Below are 23,478 nucleotides of genomic sequence, written 5' to 3' on the forward strand. Positions count from 1 at the left end.
CACCTGACACTCACATTCCACTCAGGTGAGCGATTCCACTCAGGTAGTGATGTGGAAGATCACCCTTCCATTACACTGCCTCAAAATGTCCACAACTCACCACCAACCATTATTAGTCCTACGCACTCAGATGGTACCCACCGGTGAGATGCTAAAACAGAGATTCAGGAGAACTCACTGTTTTGGCACCAACAAACAGCTCCTCCCGGCTCCTGAGGCCTTTGTTCCTTGGCCTTGGTTTTACATACTCACCATCCATCACTGTTCTGGCCTCAAAGACCTCCTGACCATAGACTGACTTAATTACATGTGTCCTGGCTTATTTGCTGGACATCTGTTCCCTCCCCATTGTGACATCAACTCCCACCTCTAGCATTCTGTCTTTGTTGGAGATGCAGTGGTGGGATAGCATTGGTGCTCCATGCAAATGCTGTATGGAGCTGCTGACCCTTGGCAGCCAACAGTGCTCTTTCTTCACCTCAGAGAGCCATTCTACATATGGAGACATGGCTCATTTTCAATAATAACTCAAGTATCATCATCATTCTTGCTCTGCATTTAACAAATGTAAGACTCAGAAAGGGACTATAAATTCCATTTCCATTACATATCCAACTGAAAGCAGGACTGCGACAGCCTTACCCAACTCCCAACCCCACTCCAACGTTTGTTCTGAAGGAAGCAGTTCCCTGAAGACTCAGAGATGATGCCTGGCTTTGAAGTGACTGAAGATAATCTTTTCGCTCTGCAAGTGTGGGGGATCCCTAGGAAAATAACTAAATCCATTTCTATAGCCCACAAAGGACAGACGTATTGCCCCCAAATGGCATCAGACCACCTTCATTTGTCCTAGCTACCAAAAATCCCATGAAAAGACCATGGAGGTCATATGCGAGCCTTCATTACTAAGCCATACCATGCAAAGAAGTAAAAGAGGGTCCCAATAAAGACCACCCAGTCCCTGCTGTTCAGAGAGAAAACCAGACAGAGAAAGAAAATATCATATCCTCTTGCAGTTCAGCATACTCCTCTCAGTAACTAGGCCCCAGTGGGTGGCTCTATTTGGCAGTAAGTAAACGGCCTTGGTGTTCAGCAGAGACTAGATGGGCATTTAGTAGGCATGCTTGTCTCCCCAGAATCCTTGCCACAGACAGCTACAACTGGGACTCCAGTCTGGTAGCACTGACCAGCTGGGAAGCCATGGCTGATTAGTTTCTAATTACAACTTCCTACTCGAATCTCAAACTGTACCCTCTGCAAGCTAGGCTATATTGGCTTATTATATGTAAATGCTTCCAGGTCATTGTTGAGGAGGGGATCCTGGCTAGTGGGGCTTCAGCCCCAGTGCTGAAGTTAAAAGGAATGGGTGCTGGGTCCTGAGTTGTGCACTCCCAAAAGGACATCAGGATCTGAATACAAATATTCCAGCAGATGAAAGTGGAGTGGTGCTTATGGACGCGGGGTGGCTAGGTCATTTTCCAGAATTTTCTGCTACTAATTTGGCGAGTGCTAACTTCTTGAGGTGCAAATTACAGTATCTTATCTCAGGAGCACACAGGAAGAAGAAATCAGCCAGGAGACCCATTGGAGTCAGTGCCCAGGGACCACAAAGTATACAGGTGGAACAGCCTGGGGACTAGAAGGCTTCCTAGGACAGGTGACACCTGGCATTTGGGTCTTGAAGAACGCTTAGAAGTTTGCCTCGAAGGGTAAGATGGAGTAGAGATTCCTGACAGTAAGCATCAGCTAGGGGCACGGAGCCAGGAAACCTTAGACCTCAGCGGGCATTCTCTACACTGCTCTATGGAATATGTGGATGCTGGGCACCACACCAAAGCTCTTCAAAGGATCAGGAGAATGGCATATGATGATGTTGTGGTCCATTCAGGATGCTTAAACAAGACAGACTCAGTGACTTGAAACAACAGAAATTTATTCTTATTGGAGGCTTCAGAAATATAAGGCGCTAGCAGATTTAGTGTTAGTTGAAGTCCCGTCATCACAGACAGTTGTCTTCTCACAACTTCAGTGAAAGGGATGAGAGATATCCTTAAGCCTCTCTTATGAGATATGGTTCATTAGTGAGCTCCTCTCAAATTTCCTACCTATGCAAACTATTACCGCAGGCTTAGAACGTCAAGGCATTAGCAGGGTTCTATGGTATAGAAGCCTATAATACTAAGCACTTAGGCGGCCTAGGCAGGAGGTTATTAAGCTCGCAGACAACATGATCAGTTTAGTAAGATTATATGCCAAAATTTCAAGTTAAAAGAGTGTTTTAGATGAGGTTCAGTGGTCCATTGCCTACCTAACATATGCAGCGGCATGAATTACAGCCCCAGTACCACAAGAATGGGGAAGGAAGGGAATGTAGCCTAGCAGGACAGCACTTGTGTAACATACATAAGGCCCTGGGCCTCATATCCAGGACTACAGAAAAGCAAAGGGAAGGAGTGAGGAAACGTGGGATTTGAGCAAGCACTCAGATAGAAGAGTAAGGGATTCAGAATTCGCGAAGAAGAAAACTACCCAAGAAAGAAAGAGCTCCTGACCACTGATCAATTACAGGGGGCCCCTGAATTCTCGGTGCTCTCTGTAAAGCTATGCTGCTGACATTCCTCCATCCACATCACTCTCTTTGCTTCTTACCCTTCCATGTTTATTCCCAATTGAGAACACAACACAGATAACAAATATAGGCCATATAATGGAAGTGGATGCTAGACCCTAGGCAAAGCTCTGTGCACACTGCATAGACTATCCCTTCCACATCCCCAAGGTACTGTCTCTGTGCATAAATTGCCACTACTAAGAAAGGTGAGCCCTCCAAACCACATGCACGTTGAACTCTACCCCAGGCTCCTTCCTAAAACTCATAAGCATTTGCCACCCAGACTATGGGAACAAGAGGAATACACATAAGGAAGAGAAAGAGAGGGTCACATGTCACCTCAAAAAATGGTACAGCATTGGCTGTTTTTGGACAGTGATAGGCAGAGTGAGAGGACTCGGATCATGAAAAAGTGTGGTTCACATAAGGACATGAAGATAATACCCAGACAGATATTATAACCTGTGATCTCAGTACTCAGGAAGGTGAGCAAATAAGACCACAAGTTCTGAACTGTCTTTAGAGACTCTGTCACAAATAAACTAGACAGGCCCCGGAAGCCCACTCTCAGCGACTGGAGATTGACTGTCTATGAATGTAACAGTGAGGATGGATATTACCCATAGGATATCTGCAAGCAAGGAGTCCTGTGACAGGAGCAGATAACAAAGGAAATTAACCTACTCGTGGCCGGAAAACTAGAATCTGTTTCCTAGTGGGATGGAAGAAAGAGTTTTAAAAGTTCAGTTTAGTTCTAAATCTGACAGGTTTTCTGGGTCCCAAGCTAAATATGGTTAAAATCATTACAGAGGAGTGAGAACTCTGAAGACTCTGGAACTTACAAACCTGTGGGGTCTCTGCTTTTCCTGTCTCCAAGCTTAGTCTTTTCAAGATGTATGGTTGTATGATTATGAGCCCGCCAGGCCTGCAGGTAACAGGTAATAAGAAGCATTTTCAAAGTTGTGAGGAGTTGGTTCATAAATGTGCACACATACATACACACACATGCACATACACACATATGCCCACACACTCAGTGGTACACATCATCTGCTCTCAGTTGAGACAACAAAGAGCCATCATGAAATGCAGCCAGCAGATGGGAGCCCACTGAAATGCCAGCCAGAAGAAATAGCCTCGTGGCTGGAAAACAAAATTCCAGTTTAGCAAAAAATCCCTCTTCCTTCTCTTTCCTCAGAGAAAATTCCTGTGGAGACACCCAGAGCCTTGGCAATCTGAGCTGAGCTATTTATTCTAGACCACCACCCCATCTTGCATGTTAAGTACAAAATGGAAAAATGCCTCAAATTGGGAAATGGGGCTACAGTCCCAGATGGTGTCTGAACATGCATAAATTTGGTTGCTGGGTGAACAGATGGAAACTCGAAGGGAAATTTGAAAAAAAAAATCACATTCTTCTGCCAGACCACTCCCAGGCTGAAGAAGTGGGGTTGTCACTTAGCTGGCACAAGCTTGATCTTTCAGCCTGTGGGACGGGGTGGAAATCATCTTGTGTTTAAAGGTGAGACCAGCCTGGGTTTCAGTCCTGTTAAGCTACTTAGCAGTTGGTAAGAGCTGCTTAACTGTTTCTTCCTTTGAGCAAGGAGATAATGAGGGCTTGAAGGAATGGCATGGGGATTGAATGAAAGAGTGTACACATAGCCCCATGCATAGTATCATAGAGGCATCATGTAGCATCATCTCCTGACAGAGTCGTGCGTGCTAGGCAAAACTCAGAGGAGCTTGGATAGAATTTTGAAGCACCATAGAAACTTCCAGTAACTGGTAAAAGAGACTAGAGTAGAAGGAAATAGAACTGCCATCTTGCCACCATCTCCTTTCCAGAAGGTTCCTGGAATATAGCATAGGCAAAACTTTCAGGTGGCTAAAAGTGTTTGTTGGGTCAACTGGATTGAGAAGTGCCTAGCAGATCAATAAAGCGCATCTAGGTGTTTCAGTTGAAGCATTTCCAGAGACTATAAACAAAGACTGTGTTTTAGTTACTTTTCTATGCTGTGATAAAACACCATGACCAAGGCAACTTATAAAAGAAAGTTTAGTTTTGCTTATAGTTTCAGAGGGTCCATGATGACAGAGCCAAGGAGGCAGCTCGGAACTCACATCATGATCAGAAACCAGGAGGTTGAAATGAGTCAACTAGGAAAGGCTTGAGTCCTTTGAAACCTCAAATCCCACCACCAGTGACTTCCTCCAACGAAGCCGCAGCTCCTCACCCCTTTTAAGTCCCTCCAAGACGGACCAAATATTCAAACACATGAGCCTTTAGAATCTGTTTTAGTTAGGGTTGCTACTGCTGTCAAGAAATGCAATGACAGAATCAACTTGGATAGCAAGTTAAATAGGGTTTATTTCAGATTATATTTCCAGGTAACCATTTGTCACCGAGGGAACTCAAGAAGGCAGAAGCTGATGCAGGCACTGGAGAAGTGCTACTTACTGTCTTGATCCCCATGACTTGTAAAGCCTGCTTTCCTGTAGAACTCAGGACTACTAGTCCAGCTAGTAGTAGCCAATGGTGTTGGCCCTCCCTCATCTACCACCAATCAAGAAAATGTCCTACAGCTGGCACTTATGGAGGAATTTTTCTCTCAATTCACGTTCACTTCTTTCATTTGACTCTAGGTTGTGTCTGTTACTAAACTAGTCAGGACAGAGCCATTCTCATCAAACCACCACAGAGTAGATCCTTACCCCAGATTTGGGTGACATCATCTCAGAGGCTGGAGGTCCAGATGGACTGAGAAGGGGGAAAAGCTTGCAACTTCAGACAATCTCTTTCTGCTTCCTGTCTAAACATCTCTGCTCCATCATGCCCTCTCAACCATGACTGTCAACCGCCTTAAAACTGTGAGTCAAAAAGAGTCTTCTGCCTTTTAAGCTATTTTCCTCAAGCACTTTGCCAAAGTGATAAAATGTTCACCACAGAGTCATCTGCTCACAGAACGCCAACATGAAGCCAGGTCTGCAAGACTACATTGTAACTGGACAGCTCACCAGGAATACCCTGCCCATAGATGAGGAGGCAGGTGACAGGCTCTGTCCATGGTACCAGTGTGTCTCTAGATCACACACCAGCAGTTTCAGTCTATATGAAACTCAAGACGGATGATCAAAATGAGAATGCCTCACTCCTTCTTTAAAAGGGGAACAAGAATACCCTTGGCAGGGAATAGAGAGGCAAAGATTAAAACAGAGACAGAAGGAACACCCATTCATAGCCTGCCCCACATGTGGCCCATACATATACAGCCATCCAATTAGACAAGATGGATGAAGCAAAGAAGTGCAGGCCGACAGGAACCGGATGTAGATCGCTCCTGAGAGACATGGCCAGAATACAGCAAATACAGAGGCGAATGCCAGCAGCAAACCACTGAACTGAGAATAGAACCCCCGTTGAAGGAATCAGAGAAAGAACTGGAAGAGCTTGAAGGGGCTCGAGACCCCAAAAGTACAACAATGCCAAGCAACCAGAGCTTCCAGGGACTAAGCCACTACCTAAAGTCTATACATGGACTGACCCTGGACTCTGACCTCATAGGTAGCAATGAATATTCTAGTAAGATCACCAGTGGAAGGGGAAGCCCTGGGTCCTGCTAAGACTGAACCCCCAGTGAACTAGATTGTTGGGGGGAGGGTGGCAATGGGGGGAGGATGGGGAGGGGAACACCCATAAGGAAGGGGAGGGGGAGGGATTAGGGGGATGTTTGCCCGGAAACCGGGAAAGGGAATAACACTCGAAATGTATATAAGAAATACTCAAGTTAAAAAAAAAAAAAAAGGAAAGAAACCAGAAGAAAGTGAGGTTAGGGGCAGAGATGAAGATGTGGTTCACTGAGGGACAGCATTAACTGTGCAGGTAAGAAGACCTGAGTTCCAATTTCCCTCTCCCACATAAAATCCAGGTATGGCTGCCTATTCCTGAGATTCCATCATTGGAGTGTGGAGATAGAGAAATCCCCAAAGATCACTGGCAGCAAGCCTAGTCAAAATGTCAAGCTTTCAGTGGGGTCTACGGTGGCTTCAAAACTATCTAAAACTAGACTTTGTGTGCAGACACACAGCCACAAGAACCCACATCCTCATTTTCTCCTCTTTCTTTTCCTCGTCTTATGGCGCTCCCTGCTTGGGAGAAACCATGCCATTCATGGACATTATCTTTTGACAATCTTATATTTTGATTCCAGCCATCTAGAAGATTTCAGCTTTAGGCAGGAACTTGCAGGTAGTAACCCCCCACTTCTTCAGATACTGTGTCAGCTGCTCAGTGCTCCAAAGCCCTAAACTACTGCCTGTAAAAGCCTCCCAGACATTCGGACTCATGTGTACCCATGAAACTTCAAGAATGCTAACACTACCGGTAAGCACCACCAGACAGATGCTCTCCTCTTTTTCCTCAAGTGATTAAACTGGCACAAGCACTACATAGGGCTTCAGAGGTTTTCTAGAGAAAAGAGCCTGGATCCCAATAGCACCTTTCCCATTCCTTACCCACATCAGGTTACCACTCTATGTTCCCCAAACCCAGCCACCTGCACACAAGACACTGTCCAGACTGTGAAGACCCTATTTCTAAAAAGTGTTAGGGGTGTGATTTAATATTCTAATAGAAAGGATTCCCCAGCTTGACATGATTTCACTGTCATGGAACAGAGCAGCTCTGATGACCTATAGGAGAACCTGACCTGTAGTCATGGCAACAAAATAACCAGAACTGTACAGTAGATACCTAGCCCTGTTCTGACAAAGCTGTTTAACACCCCCTGTTGCAATAGAGCGGAGTCAAGAGACCCTCACAAGACCCTGAGATTCAATCACCTCCTCCCAACTGTACATGGCTTATGAAGGAGGTAGAAATTGACTGGGATGGGAGTTCGCAGTGGCGCAGCTGCCTATGGGTCCCTCACGCACCTTTAAGTAGCCCCTCCAAACCGACTGACTCAAAGAGTTGCACTTAACCCTTCCCTGGGTCTATCAATTCCTTCCCTATTTGAAACAGATGTTTTACTCCCAGAAACATCACAAAACAGGTGTATGACATGTGGTGAGCAGCTTTCCTTAATCCTCTTCACTGATAAAGTCTTCTTTGTTCTCCCACAGTGCTCCTCAGGACCCATGTTCCTTGGAAGAATATGTCAATACTTCTCTGCTATCCAGGAGGATGAAAGCCGTACATGTGCTGGTCAGTGCTGCACTCCATGAAGGTATATGGCTACCTGGAGCCTGAGCCAGAAAGGGGTCTAGGAGCAGGTTGTACAGGGCAGGAAGGAGCCAGGAGAGAAGCCACCAAGCTGAGACATGCTGCAGGCCCATTGTGGTAACTTGAGAACAGACTGCTCAGGTGGCACTGCAGAGGCTCTGGGTAACCAAGAATGAGTCAGAATCTCCATCCATTTCCCTGGGTACACACTTCCTCCTGTCACAGCTTGCTGACTGGCTCAGAGTCTTCATATTTGATGGGATATATGGCTAGGCCTGACTGAGATTTATTTGTACAATGGACCATGCCAACCACCTCATTCCACTTGCTACCCATTTGGGAAAAGAAATCATGGAGGCATGCAGGTTCTAGGTAAGGATGAGGGAACTGGGGATGTCCCCTCAGAAGCATGGCAGGACTGTCGCCTTATAGTCTTTGTGGGTCCAGACTGCCTGCCTGGCCATGTGAAGGGGCCCTGTCTACGGCTTACTCTCCCGGTCCTCAGAGTTAATCAGTCAATGCCCTCTGGGCTTTGGGAAAGGTATTGACACCTCCAAAATCGGAGTAAATAGGAGGCTCCAGCTCTTGTTTAAACCATGTGGTGGGGAGACATTTTAGAACCATTTCCAGAGTCTTCTTCTACTTAATCAGGCTTCACTTGGGAACACCAATTGGTCACTGCCTGTGCTAAAGCACAGTGAGATGCAGGTGCAGCAGTCAGGCCTACCAGAACTCAGAAAGTCTGAAACTCAGGGCTGGGCCAGGTTCTTTCAGTGGCACTCAGAAGAAGGAAGCTTCCACTTCCATGCGGACCAGGTGACGCCAGGGCCAGCTCTGAGAGAGCTATCCTCAGCAGCCCTTGTCCCCATCAGAACCTGACTTAAAGAAGAAACCCAAGTGTCCTCATTACAGAGGCACACAAGACACAGACGTCAGCAATCAGAGATTCCAAAAGCTATCTTGCAAGCTGTGAGGTGTCTTCCCCACCATGGTATCTCCACCAGACGGTGTGGCTGGGTGTCAGGCTTGTCTGGTTGCGAAGTTTTCTTATGTGCTGCTTTAAAAGCTGCCACAGATAAACCTGACTGCCACCCTTGCAGAAAGAGAAGCTAGGATATGGGAAATCTACTGTGGTGTTGGATTGAGTGTTCATCCCAGGTAAGCAGCAAACACTGAATGACTATCTTTCTTTCCAATCATACTACAAGGCAGCTAAAGCCCTACAAGCTTACACTTGACCTTTCAGTTTCTAATCCAACCAATCACCTGTTATCCTCTCCTCTCTGTTCTTTTCTCCTCTCCTCCTTCTTTCTCTTCTTGCCCTCCCTCCACCAACTCTGTCTTCTCACTCTAAGTTCCAAGATAAAAGGATGAGGGACACTGTCAGACTGAGGCCTCGTATGACCCAGCTTTTATGGCCAAGTTATAAACTGCTGGTCACAAGGTTGATAGTTGAAGTTTCCTCACAACCTTAGCAGCAGCAGACGGGCAGCAGACACCGAGAGTGGCTGAGGCCAGGCACTGGGGCTTGTCTGCCTGCTCATAGCTCACAGGAGCCTGGCAACAGAGCGGGGGCAGTATTCACAGCTGTAATGATTTTCTATTACTGTGTAAAACCCACCACAAACTCTTCTAATATCTGCCCTCGGTCTCCTATCAAGTTAATGAATTTCTGTCCATAATTTATGGACTTTGTTTTTCGCCCACAGTCTCGTAAATTGAAGAAGGATTGACAATAACTGTCTTCCTTGAAGTTGGGGTCTCACATGGTCCCCAAGCTGGTTTTTATAAATCCCCTGATTCTTCCAAGAGCAAAGATGCTAGAATTGCTAATAATGTGATAGCAGAAAGCTTCTGTCCCTCTTCCAAGAGAATTTGAGATTTCCTGGTTCCCAGAAATACTGATGTGGGACCAGGAATCAGCTATGGAGCAAGGTAAGCCCTGGCCCAAGTATGGCTGAGAAGCATTTTCTCTGGCCTGGCCTCAGGAAAACCAGTTTCATAGGCTCCCCTGTAATGGTGCAGGGAAGAAAGTTGCCTGACACTGGGATCAGAAAGCCTAAGGACAGCAGAGGGCAGAGATACAGGGCAAGGATCTGACAGGACCAGCTGGAGCTTTGTGTCATCGTGATAACTAAGTGCTACCCTCATGGCTAGTCCACAGAACACAGAATGTTCCAGCATGTTCTTGCAACTGGGCTGAGCCTTCCTGGTGTTGATGCAGAGGAATCCCTGGGCACTAGGACGACTGTGGAGCATGTGGGACAGCTACTTATGAGACCCCTTTTGGCTTCAATTCAGCCTGGGCCAGGGTGTGTTTGCTCCAAGCCTGTACTTGGTGAGAATACAGAGGGAAACCCATAAGCACAGCTAGTTAAGTTCAAGGCTGACTACTGCTGGAAGGCTCCCAGCACCCCCAGACCCTACAGCCAGTGTCCAGGTACCAAAGCACAGTCCATCTATATAGCTGCTGGTCATGAAGAAAACTCCCCCGAAGGAAACCTGGCATTATGTCCTTTCATAATGGAGGTCACAGGCCAGCAGCACAAAATCAGATCCAGCTGTGAATGCGTGGTCTTCGTTTTTATTTTCAGTTAAGTTTGTATAAGAACTGCCCTCCTTCTGTGTTCTGAGGGCAAGACCACCATAATTCCACAGATGGGTCATGCCTTGGGAAAAGCCTGCAGACAGAGGGGATGTGGTCTTCAGAGATCTGCAGAGGAGCGGGTACAGGTAGCATACTTCTTGGCCTCCCAATGCAGTCCCATGTCAGGTGACACTGTGAAGCTATGCTCACTCCTGTTTCTTGACTAACCACACTGGGATTTGGAAGTCATCCAGATGCTGCTACTGTGGGCCATTAGGGTTGGGATACCAACATCTGAATAGGACACATAGTTCATACTTGACACAAGTCCAGTCATATGGCCTCCTGGCCCACTACATAGAACACAGCCATGGTCATGTGGTACAGGAGGCTGGGAACCATATTTCTCTATATGTTGTAGGGCAAAGGACACTGTGGGGGGAGGGGAGACAGGCATTGCTACCTATGGATGAGAAATTCTTTTTCTTGATCCCAGGCCCTATTACCTCAGGCCTAAATTTGTGGCTCTTTACAAAGACAATTTGTCACCCTAAGAACACTTTAAAGAGGAATGATGTCACATATTTATGTATGCACATGTATGTGTATATATTGAAGAAGATCAATGGAAAAGCATACACTCACATTAAGTTTTAAAAAATATATTACCTATGGCCTGGGAGATGGATCATTGAGTAAAGTGCTGGCCAGAAAACCAGATAATCTGAGTTCAATTCCTAGAATCTGCACAGCAGAAGGAGAGAACTAACTCCAAAAACTTGTTCTCTGACTCACATACATGTGTGGCCATGCACATATACAGACATATACACAAATAAATGTAATCAAACATTTTTTAAATCTTGGATAAAATATGTTACCTAAATCAAAGAGAAACTATCTCTAATGATAGTGGATACTCAGGAGCCTTGAGGCAGGAAGATCACAGGTTCAAGGCCAGTCTGCACTACAGAGTAAGTTCAAGGCTATCACACCCTGCTGGGTTTCAGTACAGAAAAAGCCATCAAAGATGTCCAGTCAAGTAGCACAGAGGATTGTTACCAGGTGGTGCAAGACAATAGGGAAAGGGGGTGTGTGTGGTTTCATGAGAAGCCCAGCATGGCACTGTGTGGTAGCACAGCTCATCAATGTTCTTGTAGAGTGTCGAGGTGACAGTTTAAAGGCAGTTTATGTTGCCACTGATAGTCAGGTAGGCACATATCACCAACACTTAATTTTCATGTGTGTGTGTGTGTGTGTGTGTGTGTGTGTGTGTTTCAGAGAATGAAAATCTATCCTGAGGCTAGAGAGTTCTGCTTGAGTGGCCACTAAATGAAGCATTAAGCATCGTCACAACAGCTGGGGAGCAGGGTGGAGGGAGCATCCCCACAGCCTCTAGATCACTTGTTTTAGAAGTTGATGGGAGCTTAATGCTGTGCTCCATTCCGCTTCAGGGACCTTGATCAGTCTCAAGTTCCTCAACTCTATCGTTACCCAAGTCACCACATCCCAACCCCAAATAAGACAAGGTAATGAGGCATGTGTCTTCCTTCTTAGGTCTGGTTGGATGAGGCAGAGCTAGGCTAACAAGGCTGCGGTGGGAGGGAGACCAGCCATTACAGCCCCAGAGACTCCTAACTACCTCTACATGAAGCTCATTTTGAAAGGAAGTGACAGATGGTCAAAGATTTGACAGAGTGACCACCAATAGGTACTCATAGTTCTGGGCAGGCTCACCCTTCTGCTTGCCTGACCAGTAGCACCTCATGGTCTCCTACCTTAACCATCCTTCAGGTGACTCAATACACCAAAACCAAGTGAGTGCAAACAGCAAACAGGAGCCTAATTGTGGTCAAAGTGCCTTTTACAGCAGCTGGTGAAGGCTCTTCCTGGTGTGTAGAGAACCAGCTTTTCTCTGAATAAGAAGAAGAGCGATCTCTTTACTGAGGGCACTAATCCTATCCTTGGGGGCCCCTCCACGGCAACCTAATCACACCTTAAAGGCTCCACCTCCTATTACCATCAGCCGGGGGGGCAGGGATCTTGACATACAAGTTTTGAAGACACAAACATTCAACTAACAATATTGTCTAAGGGGAACCAATGATGAATCAGAAATCATTTTAGAATCCTTCTGTGGGCTGTAAGTCCTTGGACCCTGATGTCAAGTAATACCCATACATCTCAGTCTGAGCAGCTACCCCCTACATTCACACTGTATTTACCACAGACAGCTCTCCAAGGAAATGCCTCAGAGCTTCCAAGGGACACTCCTATCATGATGTATTATGTCCTCATATGTGTGATCGCAGACTGAAAACATGAGGCAAAATGAACCTTGGTCCATGTGTGGTGGTGTATACCTTTAACCCCAGCACATGAGTGACAGAGACAAGAGGATATCTGTTACTTCAAAGCCAGACTGGCATGCATAGTAAATTTTAGGACAGCAAAGGCTACGTAATAAGACTTGTATCAAAAATATAACATAAATAAACATTGATAAATTTATTAGTGTATTTGAGTATTTTGTAACATTGATGAAACACTGACTCATGCCAATAGAATTTTGACAGATTGAGTCCAATTTGCTTGAGAGACAGAAAGTCCAATAGATGAGGTCAGTGTACGGCAGGGCTTCCAGATGAAAAACCCATCTACATCCACTACTGATATAGAGAAAGAAGCTGGCCTTTGATGAGAAGCCCAATGTCTAGTTCTGCACAGCTTGACTAATTCCTAGAAGCTTGACTGGGACAGGCAAGACAATGAAGAAAGGACAAACAGAGACACACGTACAGAACAGCTGGGGGTGAGGGGGGGCTGTGCTCTCTCTGACAGAAGGCACCAACTAGGAAGCAACCCAGGACTTTAGCACATTATGTAAGGCGCAGAAGGAGGGGTTACCTAGCCCAGTAGGAAGTCTCTCTAGGGGAGCAATCTCAGCATGCAGTCTTAAGAGAAGAGGATGCTGGAGTTGTTGTGGTTTGCACAGAGTAGTCAATCCTTCTCAAACATTTGTGGTTGCACACACCCTCAATATTCACCCTCACTCCATAGGAAGGTGTTGCTACCCCTCTGAATGACCTCTGTGTGTCTGAGTCATTTGCTAGTGGACTTGTATGAGGGCCTTAACATGGCCCTGCCCATGTCTAATAATACACATTCACTCAGGACTTCGTCCCCTCTTTACACATTCACTTGGGGCTTTCTTCCACTCTCCATACCCAGATGGCCTGTGTAGGCTTAGATTTTTCAAAACCTACTTTAATTATGGTTCTTTACTGCTTCAGTACACAGAGGTAGGGGATAAGAAAAGATAATAGGGAACAGGGGTCGTGGACCTGTTTAGAAATAGTTCTTTGGGGAGATTACAATCTTTGCTGTCAGCAGTCCAATTCACTAGCAAAACACCAAACACAAATCAGCAGTGGCAATCCAGTCCACTCAGCAAACACCAAACATGAATAAATAGCAATGGTTAGATCTGGAAGAAACCCCAAGGTTGTTTCTTCAGGATCTGGTGAAGAAGCAACCAGAATACCACCAGAAGTTCTTGGGTGTGGTTCTCTATAGTCATGACAAGCGAAGATCAGCAAAGAAAGCAAGGCGAGGATGCTACAGCTTAATCAGCAAAGACAGTAAAGCCCAAGGAAGACCAGCAAAGAGTAGCAAGGCAAACCAATGCAAGACCATCGTCTGTTGGGTTATACTTACACTCTTCTCAAACATCACATACCTCTCAAGTGTCCACTCCAGCAAAACATTCCATGTCCTTTCACTTGGCAACTTCCAGAAAGATACCACATGTCTGTTCTCAGGAAAATATCCTCTCACATGTCTGCTTCAGCAAACCTTCCTCTCAGAAGACAGTTTTCAGAAGAACATAACATGACACAACTGATTCTCCAATGAAACCAGAAATACAGGTCCATCCTGCAAGAACTGCCGAGAGTGGGGCTGTCTACAGCCCAGCCCCGATGGCACCCACTCTCTCCTCTCTGGCTCACCAGTCCTCCTGACACAGCATTGTCACTTGCTATCTTCAAGTGCTCTGTTGGGTTTCAGCTCAATCACATCTGGGCCAGCTTTCCATAAACCTGTCTCAGCTCACAGAACCAGATCACAATTATCCAGGCCGAGCATGAAAGCCAGTCACAAGCTCTCAGCATGCAAAGCAGGTGCTCTTGGAATACTTCAGAGCATCCCTTCATCCTGCCTCCTGGACTTCTCTGATGGCCCTCCCTTACCCAGGTCTCCTGATACCGCATGCCCTTCTGCCAGCATGAAAGCCAGCTACTGCTTACAGGCCTCTCACAGCCTTAATGCCTCTGCCTGCAGAAAGGAAGCAAACTGATGGCCCTGTGCATCACTTTTATGATGCGTATGAAAGAGTCATAATTAATTTCCCAAATGCACACAGGACTCAGGGGATAGACTGGGTGCTATTCACAGATTGCTCGATTGAGTGGCAGCTTTAGGCAAATGAAGTCTGACTAGCATTTGCTTTGATAAGTACTGCCCGGTGCACATGGGTCCCGATGATGGCATCTCTAAAGCAATTTCAGAAGCACATTTGAGAAGTAACATTTTTAATCTTTAGCAAAAACGCAAGTTGTGAGGGAGATTATAATATCAGTGTGTGTGTGTGTGTGTGTGTGTGTGTGTGTGTGTGTTTTGTTCCCTAGTGTTAGAGCGAAGTGTGTCTCAAAATAAAACAACAGCATGGTTCACTGTGTAAACACCTTCAGTATCAATAATTGCTCAGCTGCATGTGTGGTCCCTGTCACAAGGGGACAAAAAGGGGATCATCTATTGCCATATTCCAAGGCATGCTGAAGGCCATGACCATCGGGACCTGAGAACAGTGTCCTATACTCCTAAGTCCTTTGCTGGAGGCAAATCTATCTTATAATGCAAACACTCTTGAAGTAGTGGTTATTTTCACACAAAACACAGGAATTGAGCTCAGTAGAGAAGTATGAAAACAGAAATCCAGAAAACACTCTGAAGCTAAGAAAGGGTGCAGACAAGGTAACAATACTGCTATGAATAAGGACAAACCATGGGGCACAAGTACAGTAGGTGTCACAGCTAGCTGTCAGTTCGACACAAACCTAGAGTCACTTGGGAAGAAGAGACCTCAGTTGAAGAACTGTCTCAATTAAGGACATAATCTTAATTTCTACTTAATGTGTGCAAGCTAGGCTGCACCATTCCTAAGCAAATAGGTTTGGGCTGCATAAGAAAACTAGCTGAGCAACCTGAAAGGAGGAAATCAGTGAGCAGCACTCCTCAATGGCTTCTATTTCAAGTTCCTGCTTGTCTCCAGCACCTATCCTTCCTTGAGTTCCTGCCTTGGCTTCCTTTGGCAATAAACTCTAAGGTAGAAGATGAAACAAACACTTTCCTCCCCTGTTGTTTTGGGTCATGATACTTATCATAGAAATAGAAAGCAAGTCAGAACAAGGTGCTACCAGGACAGATATTAAGCCAACAGAGGGCAGAATTGCACGAGATGGGAGCGTGAGATTTGGGCAGCCTTGACACCGACCTGTTCATCTCTCTCATCGGGCATTGTGTTCATTCACTGCCAATACCCACATGTCTTTACAAGAGCACAGTCTCATCACAGGTGCTTGATCAGCTGGTGCAGAGAGCAAAATAGCAAGAGGGAGACTGTATTTAACATAACTACAGGAAGCCATCAACTGAAAATGAACTGGAGCTGTTGGGTCAATACCCAGCTTTCTGAACCTCTATCCTTTCTGGTGTGTGCTAGAGTAAGTCCTTCAAAGGGATGCCCCCACCCAGGAGGCCCACAGCCATAACCTGCAATCTTACTAACTTCCTTCCCATTACTGTCTCTTCTTTTCCCTCTCCCTGAAGCCAATGCCCTGCAGAGAGAGTTTCTTCTCTGGGTCTTCTAACAATATAGCTCTTACCGGCCTGTCTTGAGTCGCATGCTCTTACAGGGTCAGAGCTGTAAAATACTAATTGACCAGGTTCGGACCACATGTCCAGACTCTGAGCTGAACAGAAATGCCAGACACAAGCCAGCTGAAGGAAAAGAGAGGTTTTCCCAGAGGTATCATCACTATTGCCAGGAGAGAAAGAAATGATGACCAGGTCAAGCAGATGGCAGCTGCACCGGGAGGGTGAGCATGAATTAGCAACACAAGGTACAGATAACATTCTAGCAAGCATTCATGCAAGCACAAAGGCGAAGAGCCTGAATACAGCTAGATGGCACAGGGTGTTTGATGAAGGCATCAAGGAGTAAGGCAAGCTGCACAAGTTATATGTGAGCTGAGATACAAGGTCATGGAAATTTCATCCCAGTATCCTAAAGTATACCTGGCTCTTCCCCGGAAGGCCAAGTGTCTTCTTAATTTCCCTAAAACCTTCCTGGCTTAGAAGTTTGTGAGCATCCACATTCCCCAAGGGCTCATGTCTTAAGTTTCTGGTCCCCAGGAAAGTGCTTCCGGCTGATAGTGAACTCCTCTAAGTGGAAAGACCTCAAGGGAGGTATTTAAGTGATTAGAGACATGTTCTCAAAGGAGATTCACAGTTCCCATTCATAAAAAAGGCATTTAGTCCCACTATCGGTTCCCACTATTAATGGTGGCCCAGACATAGGCTTAAAAGCAAATGGATAACCAATAAAGGACTGAAGCCCCCCCCCTACCAGAAAAGAAATGTTAACCAAGATAAAACTTGCCTCTTTCTAAGTCAGTCTCAGATATTTGTGAGAGTAATGGCAAACACAAACCCATATGTCTGGCTCTAGTGCTTCTGTACGCTAAAAATGAGGAGCTTTGTGAGGTGCGGGCTCCCTGAAACAATGATATAATGCAAGCTAATGTCTTTCCTTAGGTGTTCCATGTCATCAAGCACAGGGCTGCATACAGGCCCTCCATGATGCAACCATTATATAACTATAGGTTCTGTTATGTCTCAGAAGTCCCAGAGAGCTTTCTTAGAGTAAGAACCTCTATAGAATGTTCACCTCTGTGCCCAATGTGGTCAAGAGTCAGTGGTATGGTTCTGTGAACTGATAAGTGAGGCAAGCAAGTTTAGGTGGAAATTCCCACATTAGTTTATCTCGGAGTATCCATTCCTTTATGTTTGGCTAAAATGTAATGATGCCAACAATGTAGTTGTGCATGCTAATGGGCATTCTACCTGCCATTTAACCTTCAAGCAAGGAAAGCTTGGCCCAAAACTCATACTGAGCATACTCAGAAACATGCCCACCACTAATGTATCTTCTTTCATATGACTGGCCACAGGCTTCTAGAATTTAACCCACATACTCCCCTTGTTCAGGAGGATACTGGTCTGAAAATACCTCCTGTGTCCCCACTTGCCTGTTACAGATAATAAATGTTTCTCTATGCCTTTATGTTTTGCATGTTCACATATATCTGCCCTTTGCATTTATCAAAAAGAAGAATGTACGTGCTGAGGCAAGACACGTGGAAATCCCATGATGTTTGGAGGGTATAAATAGGACTCGGCCGACAGTGACAGAGGCTGAACTAGGCTTGCTTATCGAGCAATGCTTGTGGGTCTCACTGATCTTCACTTCACTGAGAGAGGCACAGCTGAGAACTTCTCTGAGCATTCCTCCTCATTTCTTCTGCTGACTTGTGCTGAGGCAGAGACCTGGCTGTACTGGCTGTCTCTGCTAGGCCTTGTCACTGTTGTTGCTACATTGAATCTAGAACTAGACTGCTGATGTATCCATGAAGTGTCTACAAATGGATCGAGCTGTTGTTGCTAACCAACACACACCAGAATTGCTCCAAAGAACCTTTCTTTAGGTCCATGTTCCCCCTATCCTTTCTTTCCCACTACCTCTGGTGGGTGGTGGGCTAAAAGGGAGGTTAAGTCATCATTAAAAATAAGGTTTGAAAAGAATAAAAGTTACACACACACACACACACACACACACACACACACACGCTCATGCTCACGCTCACGAACACACACATACAAAGCCATATCTTAAAGAAAGAAGTGAGAGTTTAATCCACTTGAGCTTGTTTCTAGTAAAGACATCTTTGGGACTTCTCTGAAGGATGTTGCCTCTCACCAGGAAGAAATACTCCACAGGTTGTCCCCCAAATTTCTACAAGCCAGGAATGCCTTTCTTAGGATAAATCTCGGGATCAGTATTCAATGAACTCCAGGTTGGAAAATGTTGATTCAAGGTCAGTTCTCATTCTCTGGGAAAACTGGCCTTAGAAATCCTCCCAAGGCACTCCAGAGAAGGCCTGCTTGGGCAGTTCACCCTTGAGTTTCACCTACCACCTACCACCTTATGTCAACACAGCAGGAATACTAAACTACGTCAGCCCAGTCACTCCAACTGCAGAGACACAGCAGAACCCTTGCTGGGTATGTTGAGTGGGTCCCTAGACTCTCCAGGATATGGTACACAGTGAGGGGTCTGTGGCAAACATTTCTGTTGTTAGATAGGACATCCTATTACCAAAACTGCAGCAGAATTTTAATGGTCTCCTTTCTCTTCCTACTATAATAAATGATCATTTTAGGGGATTTTTGTTTCTTTGTTTGACATTATTCATTCTTTTCCATTTTTGGTGAGATACACTACTATCTTACACCCCATCTCTTCTCTGAGTAGATATCTCCTGTGTGATCATTCCTCCAGAAGCAAGCTGGGTTTGCACTGTCTACCGTGCCGACATTTCTCATAGATTAAGTGCTGGTGATATATGACCACTTGCCTGGTGTCACTGTTAACAACCTTGAACTGTTGCCTGATACTCTCTGGGGATATTGCTAAATTATCTGTGTGCCACCATGGCATGGTGCTTTAGTGAGTGTCCGTCTGAGTGGTTATGTGTTTGTACACACAGATGCCTCTTCAGTACAGCACTGCACAAATCCTCTCTACAGGGGTAGAATTTCTCACCTAGGCTCCCAGGGCTGCAGTTCAGGATTAGCCAATACTCTGGCCCCTTGTGAACAGGCAAAAGAGCCTGTGTTTGGTCCCTTATGAATTCAAAAGTAGACTCACCCCAGGCTAGCAAATGAGCAGAGACATCACCAGCCTGCAGCTGTGTTTAGAGAGAATGTTGCCTCTCACCAGAAAGAAACAGCCCAAAGGTTGTCCCCCAAATTTCGACAACTCAGGAATTCTTTTCGTAGAATAAGTCTCAGAACCAGTATGCAATAAACCCCACGTTCAAAAAGGTGTTCCTGTCACTCACATTTACAAGACACTTTATGTTTTCAAAACTCATTCTCACATAGCATTTCGGTTATACTCATCACGGGTGTGGTAGACAAGACAAGATTGTCATTTTTGAGACATAGGCTAACAACCTAGGCTCAGTGCTGTGTGGAGGCTTTGCTCAAGGATACGGGTGTGAGCAGTAGAAAGAGGGCAGAACTTCTACTTCTACAAATACCTTTGTATAGTCCCAGGTACTCAGGAGGCTAAGAAAGTTTTTTTTTTCTTTTTCCTTTTTTCGGAGCTGGGGACCGAACCCAGGGCCTTGCGCCTGCTAGGCAAGCACTCTACCACTGAGCTAAATCCCAACCCCGAGGCTAAGAAAGTTTATGGCTTCAAAACCAGTCACAGTTATGGAGTAAGTTCCAAGCTAGCATAAGTAAAAAAAAAAATCAAGTCTTAAAATAAAAGGATGGGAGACCATGGGATGTATCCCAGTAGTAGAGCATCTGCTTAGCATGAACAAGGCCCATGGTTCTATTTCAGCATGGAAAAAAAAAACCCTCAAGCTAGAATCTGGTCAATGGAGAATGCTTATTCCAAGGAGGATCTGAGGTTTAAAACCAGCCATCCATATTCCACTCCCCTAGACTGTCCTCTCCCTCTCCCTAGAGAGGACAGATATTCCTGCCCTGGCAGAGGAAACAGAGGGTAGGGTCCAAGCTCTGAAGGTATCTGGGAATTGCTGGTAGAGACAGGAATAGGTCATCTCCTTCTTTCTCGTGCTTTATAAATGGCATCAGTAGAGTCCTAGGCTAAGAGAGGGCCAAGGGCACAGTAAGTCTCAGGTCGTTTGGAGCTTAGGCATTTGAAATGGAGTCTCTGACAGTTCCAATCCATAGCCAATGGGCTTGATCGTGTTCAGGTAACACCCACTGCATAGCCTTCTACTCCTGGTATGGACCTAAGACCCAAGTTTTCCTGAGAGCTAGGAGCCCAAAGCCAGCTTTGGTGGGGTTTATAAAATGCCATGGCCACATGCTGCCTTCATATCCTATTGCTTTAGCACATCCTCAGGGTATGTGGCACAATCAGACACATCATCTTCTGTGCCTGCCCGATCCCACATGCCAGGGACTTTCCTCTCAGCAGCCCATCTAGACTATTCCTGCCCATCCCTTAAATCCTTCTGGGCATAGTATGTTTCATTTTTTAAACAGTGTTGGGATTGTTAAAGACAATGGGGATTTTTGAAGTTGGGCTGAGCACATCTTGCATTATGAGATAGCTGTGAGTCTTTGTGGACAAGGGGTAGAAGGTTATGGCTTAAAAATTAACACAGGAAATATTTAATGCAGAGCTAGCTAGCCTTTGAATAAAGAATCCACCTGAGTTATGGGGACAGAACAGAGAAGACTCTTGAGCCAGGATTTCAGGAAAGGTCCCTCAGAAAAGGTAGCAATTACAATGAAACTTAAGGAAGACATGGAGCCCACAGAGCAAACTGCAGGGCAGCAGGCAGCAAATAGAAGTGCCCAGCAGGGATGGGAGCTAAGTAGATATGTTCAGACTCTGAAGTATTCTGGACTGGGTAGACTGACAGAATTCTCACAAGAGGTCCTTGACTCCACCTCAGGTCGAAGAAGAGGCTACATAGAACTACTTTGTGATGCTTTTCATGTTATCTGGACAGTTGAGTTCCTGCCCATATACTTGTCATGACTTTAAACAAACCTTTCTCCTCCAGAGTGCTTACTTTGGGATAGAACAAGAGCCCTGCTGTGCTCTATCACAGAAGTGGTTAGAGACACCTAGATCAAGGGATGGTTCTGGACAGTTGGTTACCTCTGAATACTGTAGGGGTTCCCACCAGGGCCAGACATTTAGGGGTGAGCACTGGCTCAAAATACTGTCTTTTGTCTTAATCTTTGTTTTTTGAGACATGGTTTCATGCATCCAAAGCTGGCCTTAAAGTCAATATATAACAGAGAATGACCTTGAACTCCAGTTCCTCCTGTCGCCGCACAGTTCCTGTAGTGATGTGGCTAAAACCTATGGATTCCTGCATGCTAAGCAAACACCCTAGACAGGGTCTTACTATGTTGGCACTGGCCTTGAATTTGCCACAGTCTTCTCATTTCAGCCTCTATCCCTCTGGCAGCCTACTGCTGAAATTAGACAGGTACCCCACCAAGCTTCACTATATTAATTTGTAAATATGGACCCAAACTGCCCGTGACAACAGTCCACACCTCCATGGGAAGAAGACGAGGGTCTGAATCATTTAGCACATCTGGGGATTAGTGGTTTCTAATGTGCATCAGGTTTATCAACTCTCTTTCTCAGTGCTGAGACAAATATCTGACAGTGATTTAAGGGAATGAGAATTAATTTGGATTCAAGGGTTCAGTCAGTCCACTGTGGCAGGGAAGGCAGGATGGCAAAAAAACAAGCAGAGCCCCTTACACAGTGTAGAACCAGGAAGTCAAGAATCAAGAATGGTGCCTTAGTCAGTGTTCAATTGCGGTGAAGAAATGCCATGGCCATAATTGCGTATGGTTTCAGAGGTTTAGTTCATTGTCATCATGGCATGAAGCATGGTGACGTGTAGGTAGACACAGTGCTGGAGACACAGTTAAGAGTTCTATTTGCTGTATTCTGGCTGTGTCTCTCAGGAGAGATCTACATCCAGTTCCTGTCGGCCTGCACTTCTTTGCTTCATCCATCTTATCTAGTTTGGTGGCTGTATATGTATGGGCCACATGTGGGGCAGGCTCTGAATGGGTGTTCCTTCTGCCTCTGTTCTAAACTTTGTCTCCCTATTCCCTGCCAAAGCCAGCAGTAAACCACTGAACTGAGAACGGGACTCCCGTTGAAGGAATCAGAGAAAGGACTGGAAGAGCTTGAAGGGGCTCGAGACCCCATATGAACAACAATGCCAACCAACCAGAGCTTCCAGGGACTAAGCCACTACCCAAAGACTATACATGGACTGACCCTGGACTCTGACCTCATAGGTAGCAATGAATAGCCTAGTAAGAGCACCAGTGGAAGGGGAAGCCATTGGTCCTGCCAAGACTGAACCCCCAGTGAACATGATTGTTGGGGGGAGGGCGGCAATGGGGGGACGATGGGGAGGAGAAGCCCACATAGAAGGAGAGGGGGAGGGATGTTGGCCCGGAAACCAGGAAGGGGAATAACATTTGAAATGTAAATAAGAAATGCTCAAGTTAATAAAGATAAAATAATTAAAAAAAAGAGTTCTACATCTTGGTCTGCAGTGGCAGGAAAAGAAAAGAGACATTAGGTCTGTCTTGGGCTTCTGAAAGCTCATTGCCCAGCCCCAGTGATACACCTCCAATAAAGCCAGACCTCCTATTCTTTCTCAAGCAGCACCACTCCCTGATGACCAAGCATTCAAATATATGAACCTATGGGAGCTATTGTTATTCAAACCACCACAAATGGGATTGCAAGTTGAACTGGCTATACCCCTCTATAGGCCCACCCCAGATTGACTACCCATCTCTGCTAGCTAGGCCCATGGTCTCCTCAAAATAGCACCATTACCTGGGGACCTTTCACCTTCAAACTATAACTTGTACTCAAGAGGAAAGGAGAGGTAACACTTCCTGAGGTGGACAAAGCACAAGGGAACAGAAGGAAGTAAGGCTCAACAGCCATGCCTGGTACTGCAGCACAAAGCCTAGGGGAACCACCTAAGGGGAAACACCTCTAGCCCCACCCATGAGAAGATCAAGCAGTCACAAATAACTCTATGGAGGCTAAGAGCATTGGCTGCTCCTCCAGAAGTCCTGAGTTCAATTCCCAGCGCCCACATGGTATCTCATGAC

General features: G+C 45.7%; 1 long non-coding RNA gene across 2 annotated transcripts in view; it reads right to left on the reverse strand.

Moving 5' to 3' along the window:
- The window catches only part of LOC108349455 (uncharacterized), an 89,696-nt gene that overhangs the window by 33,090 nt on the left and 33,128 nt on the right, over positions 1–23,478 (reverse strand). The window contains exon 1 of one of the 2 annotated variants that reach the window (XR_015646348.1): positions 253–285. The exons of the other annotated variant lie outside the window; for it this stretch is intronic. This is a non-coding gene — a long non-coding RNA (uncharacterized LOC108349455). Of the gene's footprint in view, positions 1–252; positions 286–23,478 lie in introns of those variants that run through there. 2 annotated transcript variants of the gene reach the window in all.

This window comes from Rattus norvegicus, chromosome 1, assembly GCF_021556685.1.
Source record: "Rattus norvegicus strain SHRSP/BbbUtx chromosome 1, alternate assembly SHRSP_T2T, whole genome shotgun sequence".
NCBI classification, from domain to species: domain Eukaryota; kingdom Metazoa; phylum Chordata; class Mammalia; order Rodentia; family Muridae; genus Rattus; species Rattus norvegicus.